General features: G+C 38.5%; 1 pseudogene; it reads right to left on the bottom strand.

The window, feature by feature from the left end:
* Nucleotides 1-4,768: 4,768 nt before the first annotated feature.
* LOC122355788 overlaps nt 4,769-9,220 on the bottom strand; it is a 16,104-nt pseudogene continuing 11,652 nt past the window's right edge.

Raw genomic sequence — 9,220 nt, 5'->3', positions numbered from 1 at the left:
TACAGCATTTACTTTGACCTTTGACTCCTATAGCCAGTTCGGCTAGAAACACGTGCAGTCTATCCTGTCAAACGGAGTGTAACGACGGCGATCAATAAAGCGTCATTAGTGCCAGAGAACTGATCACATCCGCGCCCAATGAACAACCACGAAGCGTCCGAGAATCATTTATGCGTGGCATGTTAGTTTGCTCACAAAGCGCAACCTCGCGTAATCACGATAGCATCCGGCTTATTAATAACAGCGTGAGAAGTACGTGGCGTTTCTCCACCAGGATTTTCATGCTTTTCCACTTGTCCTACAGGCATGACGGGCGCTCTGCTGCTCTTTGACAAGCTGATCCCGCCCGTTTTCCAGGAAAAACGCCAATTCGGGCGCCTGAACTCCAGCGGACACGGGACTAAGATGATGAATTATATACTGTGAACATACACTGTCATTCTCAAGCAATAACCAGTTTCTGCAGGTTTTAAGGTCTTAATTTATCCCTCTCTGGGCCTAAAGGTCTTAAATCAGAGCAAGAGCGTCTTAAGTGCGTGACGTGAATGAACATCTTCATATTATTTTAAAAACACATATTTCGCGCCCCATAAATCAGGATATACTTACTTAAGATGCAAAGTCTCGGTTTCTGGCTTACGCCAGAAAAGTATCTGTCAGGCGTGAAAACTTTCCGTTGAATTAAGTCGATTTTTCTGGATAATCGTAAACTCTGTATTTGGATCAACTTCTCCAGAAACTGATATGCAGCTATCTGGCTTATCAAAGTGCATTCATTTGCACTAACAAGTCCATACCGAACCATTCCTTCCATTAGTTTAGTCTTAAGCGTGTCTTCATAAAACCTCTTGCAGAAACTCTGAGCAATGAAACTGAAGGGCCATTTTTATGTAGTTCTTTTTTTTTTTTTTTTTTTAGGAGGTTTCGGTGAAATCTTAAATGTCTTTTTTTTTATTTTTTTTAAAAATAAGAGGCATTACCACGATTCATCTGTAAGGGCCAGGACATAAAGCTGTAACATTCATAAAAGCACAAAGAATCAGCTGGAAATTCAACTTTTTTATAAGTTAAATCACATTTTAACATTCTCAATAAAGAGACCTGAAGTGTTCGAGATACTATTTTTGTATTTGGTCTACTGGCGATGGTTCTTATCTAGTGATAGGTAGATGTTATAATAGTACTAGTAATCTGCATACAGTTTTGCAGTGCTTGGATAATTAGGTAAAATAACCTGGAAAGACCAGACTGGATTAGTGCAGATGCAGAATGTATTATAATATGGGATAATAACACACACTCATATTATGAGGAATTCCGAACAAAGCAGTGTGCTTGTAAATAAACTTCCATAAAAGCACATGGCTCATTGGTTATTTAACCTGAAAGGACAAAGGGAGTCATGAAATGGCTTCTGAGCGGACCTTTGACCTTTTGCGAACTGATAAAGCGTTATGGCCATTGTTTTCACTACAGCTGGCGCGACTGAAAGCAAGCAAAAAGCTGAGGCGCGGCTTGCGTGGCGGTGTTGACTTCGATGAACTCCGATGTGCCGTCAAATACTCAGCTTCAAAGAGAGCAGCTGCTTAAATCTAAGATTTGGTCCTCACCCTCGGGCCGTCCAAGGCGTGGCCAGTCTGTTTCTTCTGTAGATTTGGAGGGAATCGCGCTCAGCGGCAGCAGATGCTCCGCGAATGGGTGCGTCAAGTGAGAGTCGCAACAGCTGCTAAAGCGCAATAATCCACACCGCTCCGTAAAAACGTAATGCCTACTTCCTCCGGTCAAAAAGTCCATCTGGTGAGGCCTTGGGACTGTCATTCTGACACCCATTCGCTGCAGAGGATCCGTAATGCAATGCCACGTTTCTCATAAATCTGTTCCCATAGTAGCAGACTCAAAATGCGTGGACTGTCTGAGGAGTTAAATTAAAAACAAGCGATGTCGTTTTTGGGTGCATCTTGCGTCTGGGTGCTGTAAAGCGGTTCAGTCATTTCAAGTTTTCTTGATAAGTGAAACACACCTGTGCCAGTGATTTTTATGAGTCATGAGTCAATCTCCTTGCGCTCAGAGACCAAAGAGAATAAGTCACGGAGGAGTCATTTAAGTCAACAGATCTGTTAGTTTTAGATATACACATATATATATATATATATATATAGTAGATTTCTGAAACATTTTGCCCTTGTGCAAGACCCCAGGGCCTGCTCTGTGTCATTAGGACCAAGTCATAATTAATAGATAGAAATAAACTCAGCACTGCCTGAACAGGACAGAATGTTTGTCTTATTAGAAAATGTAAAATGCCCTTTTTATTATTTTAATAGAGTTATTTGTGATGTTACCATAACGTTTTGTATATAATAACTCTGAAACTGTTTTACTGTGTTGCATAATTGCCCGTTTTAATAATATTTAAAAAAATGCTGCATAAAAATAGTAATGTACAAACAGCAGTGTTGCATTATTTATTTAGGTTTTAAAAGATGTATTAATGTTTATTTTAGATTCACGTAAAGTATTTTATAAATTTAAGAGTTAAATATAACCTATTACCACATAATACAAACAAAATAATGCATACATTTAAAAATATATATTATTATTAATAATAATAAAATCATCATCATATTATAATAAAAAAATAATTATATATATATATATATATATATATATAGACAAAATAATTTCTTTTTTTCTTTAATTATGAACATTCAACTGATTGTGAATTCACCTGTAGCTCTGCTGGATGGAATTCACCAGTAAAATATACTCTCCTGTAGGGAAATACACAGAAATGATTAGAAGAAGGATGTTTCATAAACATCTGACTATAAATCAAACTGAGAAGAGTTCAAATGAACTTAAGGGTATATTGCTTCAACACATTACAACAAACTATACAAAAGAACACGATATTTCATAGTAACAAAACTCCAAATATGAAGAAAAACAACAACAAAACCCTAGGCCTTGGTACAAAAACAGCTGTATTTATTAGAATTGCTAACAAACTCATCAGCGTCACTCCGCAGGAAGGATTGATCTGAAGTTGGTCATGGGAAAACTACAAAATGGATTAGCGGGGAGCCACAGGGCGATGGTGTGAAACAGCCCATTCAATTCAAGCAAGGAGAGACAGAAGTGATAAGAGCTCTGAGAGTCAGCGGTATCCCAGCATGCCCACGGAAGTGCTCTTCCAAATCGGCCGTACAGAAAGCAGTTCATCTGTCAACGAACCCAAGAATTCAGAATCATAGAAGCTTCCAGAAGGACTCACAGAATACAATACGATCAATGCAGCTAAAAAAATAAAATGCTCTGAATATAGTATTAAAATGACCAAAAACTACATGGAAAGTTAATAATAAAAAAAATTAAATTAAATTGCAGCCAAAACTAAAATAACTATTAAATGGTATTAATACCCTTATAAATATTTAAACAAAATTAAATCATTTTAATTACTAAAACTCAAAAATATTTTAAAAACATTGAAATATTTAAAACACAAATAAGAAAAATGTAAACAAATAACTATATTAAAGTAAAAAAACGAAAATACAAAATAACTAAACTACAATTAAAAGAATGCAAATAAACAATACCAAACTCCTACTACCTATATACCAATATATTTCTTAATATAAAATATGACCTATAACCTCATTTTTCATGTATTTATTTGTTGTTGTCGTTTTGTTATATATAAACTAAAACAAATTGCAAAGCACAAAAAAAAAAAAAAAACCTTGAAATACAAATAAATAAAATATGCAGTATTTACCAGTGATCGTCAGCGTCGTCAAACTGTCAACAACTGTGCTAAAGTGCGACTTCCATTCCATCTGAACAGACAGAGAGAAAAATAAGTTTATGATCACTGTGTTAAATTACGTGCTGCTCCGCTGACTTTGCGATTAAACCTCCATTAGCACTCCAAGAAATCCTGTTTACACACCATCTCTCAGGACCACACACACACGCACACACACACACACACACACACACACACACACACACACACACACACGCTTTGAGAAATCATTGCCGAATCTTATAGCAATAATATGCCGAAAATAGCGTGCAATATTATATTGTGAAATTAGATTAAAAGTAGTATACACAGCATTTTTTAAAAATGATGTTTTATCTACATTTTGGAGACATTTGGTAACATTTCAATAACGTTCCACTTGCCAAAACTGCAACAAACTAACTAATAACAACTATTTAAACAACAAACCAGCTTTAAAATGAATAAACCTACTATAAAAAAAAAAAAAAAGTTTGTTTGTTATTATTATTTTAAGTTCATTTTTACATTTTTGATAGACCTGGAGAAGTCCGCGAAATGATCAAATATTTAAAAAGTAAAAAAACAAACACCTAAAACCTTTAAAATGTATTGTTAGAAACTGTTATTTGAAAGTAATTTAAGACTTATCTTGTAATTAATGTAAATTCATTCTTCACAAAAAAGGTGAAAAACAAACATCTGGAATTGAAGTAATTATTAACTTAATGCACAGTGAACTAACATAGACAACTACTTTAACAAAGAGATTAAATGTACCAAAAAATTGCATAATGCTATTGTAATACATCCATATGTAATGGAACCTTATTGAAAAAAAATGACATCTACATTTTTAATATTCTATATTTTATTAATGTAATAATAGCCAGCCACTACAGCTGGTACAATATAGCGGGAGTAATAAACTAAATTTCACACATTGCGTCACAAACCTTCAAATTCGGCGGCCCGTCAGTTCTGACTCGGCCTGTGGTAATGCGACGGACTGGTATCACAGACGGTCCCGAGTGTGGCCTGACCCTCGGCCGTCCAGGTGAGACAAACCACTCCTGCGTAGGTGTAGAGAGCGTGGGATGTCGCCTGAACCTGACCCTGCTCTTGTTCTGAGAAAGCGGGGACAATGCATGAGCACGGAGTGAAAGCTGAGGACCCCAAACCCCAGATCGCTGACTAAAGCGTAAAGAGACTGCAGGAAGCTTTGAAGAGTAGAGCTCAAGATGGCAAAACAAACCAGCTTGAAAAAAAAAACTAATGGTGCAGTTTTATAGATATCTTACCCTCAGGTCTCAAACCGTAGGAGGCTGCTTATAAATAGTTTAAAAAAATACAGCCGTTCCTGGTTTGAGCAAATAAACAAGGCTTTTTATGGCAGTCATCACGGCAGCCTGTTTGAGAGCTTCGGTTGTTTCTTGGACTGGGCTACATGCATCATGCCTCCTCACCGGCCTCCTCCGTCATACTCCTCTCCATATGTCGTCGTACGTCGGTGTCGTCGGGAGTAAGTGCAGGGCCTAACAGTCACACATGGCGGAGAACATGGGCTCTACTGCACACACAAACACACACCGTCCTCCATGCAGGAGCGGCACTCATGTATCTCTTACACACACACACTGGAGCAGGCGCTCTACACACACACACACCATTCACAGCAGAGCACTCTATACACACACACACACACTCCAGACACACACACACCATTCATGGCAAGTGCTCCACACACACACACACACACACACTCCACACACCATTCACATGGAGCACTCTACACACACACACACACACACACACACACACACACACACACACACACACACACAGCAGGCGCTCTACACACACACACACACCATTCACAGCAGAGCCTCTGTCACACACACACACACACACACTCAGGCCACACACCATTACGCAGCAGAGTGCTCCACACACACCTCACACACCATTCACAGCAGAGCACTCTACACACACACACACTCAGACACACACACCATTCGCAGCAGAGTGCTCCACACACACACACACACACACCATTCACAGCAGAGCACTCTATGCACACACACACTCAGACACACACCATTCACAGCAGAGCACTCTATACACACACACACACAATCAGACACACACACCATTCACAGCAGAGCGCTCTACACACACACACACACACACCATTCACAGCAGAGCCTCTACTATACACACACACACACTCAGACACACACACACAATTCACAGCAGAGCGTTCTTTACACACACCATTCACAGCAGAGCGTTCCACACACACACACACACACACACTGCTTCACAGAGGCGCTCTATATACACACACACACACACACACACATTCAGACACACTCACACTCAGACACACACCATTCTGCAGAGACGTTCAACACACACACACACACACACACACATTCAGACACACACACACACCATTCACAGCAGACATCTACACACACACACCATTCACAGCAGAGCACTCTATACACACACACACACACACACACACAATCAGACACACACACCATTCACAGCAGGCGCTCTACACACACACACACACACCATTCACAGCAGAGCACTCTATGCACACACACACACACTCAGGCACACACACAATTCACAGCAGAGCGTTCAGCACACACACACACACACCATTCACATGACGTTCCACACACACACACACACACCATTCACAGAAGAGCGCTCTATATACACACACACACACACATTCAGACACACTCACACTCCCCTCAGACACACCATTCCACAGCCAGAGCGTTCACACACACACACACACACACACACACCATTCACAGCAGGGCGCTCTACACACACACACGCCACGCTGCTTTATCGCTGGGCACAGAAGCGGATCTCCGTGGTCTCCCAGTCCTCGCTGTCCCGTCGCTCTCGTCGTCACTCTCCCGTCATCGAGCGTTATCCTGCCACTCCGCTTAGCTTCATCTGAAAGCACAGTAACGACTGGAGTCAGGGCAAAGCTCTGAATGGCCAGTGCAGCTCATATTAGGAGAGGATGCCTCACCGTCCAGTTTTGCATTGACCATCACATACAGGTGCTCTTCTGGAAGGTGCTGAGATCGTGAGATCGCGTGGAGGCTGATGGAGGTATTCAGACAGAAACCCATCCCTGAACCATCAAACAAGACAGATGCCTGCGGACAGAAAACAGCATATACCATGCGCGTGTGCAAAAACGCGTGTGTGTGTGTGTGTGTGTAATAAAATGCATAATTATTAATACATCAAGAAATTTAAATAACCATTAATATATCAAAAAACAAGTAATAAATATATAAGTTACATAACTATTATGATACATATAAAATTAAAAATAATAAAAACATGTTGTTATATTATAGAATGTGTCAGAAAGTAATGAAAATCAGAATGTAAATGATATTTTAGTATAAGACATTACATATTATAAATATTATATTTTATTATAATAAAAATACAAGATTAGTATGTAAATGAATATATAAAATGCGTTTTAGATTTAATTGTCTGTACTTAGAGTAATAGAAAGCGAACTAAGTGCAAGCTATAAAATAAACTGTTGCAAATCTTAAAATAAGATATAAATTACACAATCAAAACAATTCCTAATATTTTTAATTTGAAAATAAATTACATTGAGCATTATGTAAAACAAAATAAAAACTGACCAAATATTATTTTTACAGGCATAATGTACTTGCATAAAATAGATGATGAAATATATAAACATAAAAATATAAGTATATTTAGATATTACATATAAGCAATATTCTAAAAATAATAATTATATATATATATATATATATATATATATATATATATATATATATACACACACACACAAAAAATTACATTATATTGTAATTCATATAATTTTTAATAAATCATTGCATATAATAAATAAATTAGCAAATATAAACATATGTACATAACGTTACTTCTTTATATATAACTATATGAGAAAGATATTACCATCATGCTACATTACTTTCGTAAGGTGTCTGAGCATAATACACGTTTATTTTAGGTTATGCATAGATAAAGAACTAATAGCGTGCGTTCTGATGCTCGTTCCATGGCACATGGAAACACTCACGCCTCAGCCACAAGCAGCGTTCCCGATCCAGCTGCCTCTTCCCGTCAGGACGGCAGTAGTATCGGCCTGCTGGAGCCTCACGCCCTCGCTGGGTGGATGCAAACTCTTCAACACCACCATGCTGATGAATTAAGAGAAAGCTGCGGAGGCGCTGCTCTGTGAAACACACACAAATAAAGGGCTGCCTTAGCAACGCCAGAGAATCTCATTCAAGCGCCAGGAAGCGTCCTCGGCTAACTGCGTTCACGCGCCGGTTCGCGTGGCGAAACTCAAACGGATTTTATAGTTCAAGCTTCGCTGTCGCGTCGTAAACTGGCTCTATTTTGATTTCTTGCGGGAAAATCCGGTTTATTTCTGCTAGGGGCGCTAAGCGGGCCTGAGCGCCTTCTCCATTGCAGGACGTTTCCAAATCTCAATGGGTTTTTGTCTTAATGGATACGCTTGCGCAGCGTTAAGTATAATCTTGTAGACAAACCCATTGCAAAGATTAGTATATATTAAACAATCAAATATTTAGCAAAGCAATGCCTGTATAAAAAGTGAGCAAAATACATTGTGATATGTAATCATAAACGATTATGTGATTGGTCCGCTGCAGGCAACGTGGAAAAGTAACAGATGCCACGTGATTTCTTGCGCCGGCATGTGATATGGATCAAAATAGTACTTGAAAAATAGTATAAAATCGTTAATAGTGATTGAACGCTATTAATTGTTTTACTTATCTTAACGGACTAATAACGTGCTTGACGTAAGGCCGCTAGCACCGCCCACTATAAAACCTTGTTGTTTGTCCATTCCACCGCTTATTTATTTCTATCAGCGCCAGACGCGCCGCTTTATGACGCAACAAAAGAGGCGCGTGCGTTTCATATCTTAAACAAAGCGTAGCGCCTCTTAAATATCGGAGGAGATGTTCACGAATTTGTTTACAATTTATTGTTTCAAATCAACATATTCCTTTATTGTTTCTATATAAATTATTTATCCAATATACACACATTTATACAATAATAGCATATTAAGAAGCTTCACAGAATATTTGCCCTTCCCTCAATCCACAGCGCTGTTTGCATTCCTAAACATCTAAATGCACTTTTCTCATATGCCCATAATTTAAACCTGAAATAATAAATCGATTAAATGTTCACGTTGTCGACTCCCTTTACCGTATACGCTGCTTGCTTCTTAAATCCATAAAAAGGTTCCTTTAAAATAAAAAAAGACAAACCAGGAACCAAAAACGTACTTTTAGCAACATTAAGTTTATTTCTGTTTTGTAGATAATTTCC

This window comes from Puntigrus tetrazona, chromosome 12 (assembly GCF_018831695.1).
Source record: "Puntigrus tetrazona isolate hp1 chromosome 12, ASM1883169v1, whole genome shotgun sequence".
In the NCBI taxonomy this organism is placed as follows: Eukaryota; Metazoa; Chordata; class Actinopteri; order Cypriniformes; family Cyprinidae; genus Puntigrus; species Puntigrus tetrazona.
Note: the sequence above shows the minus strand (reverse complement) of the source record. Positions and strands in the feature narration are given on the sequence as shown.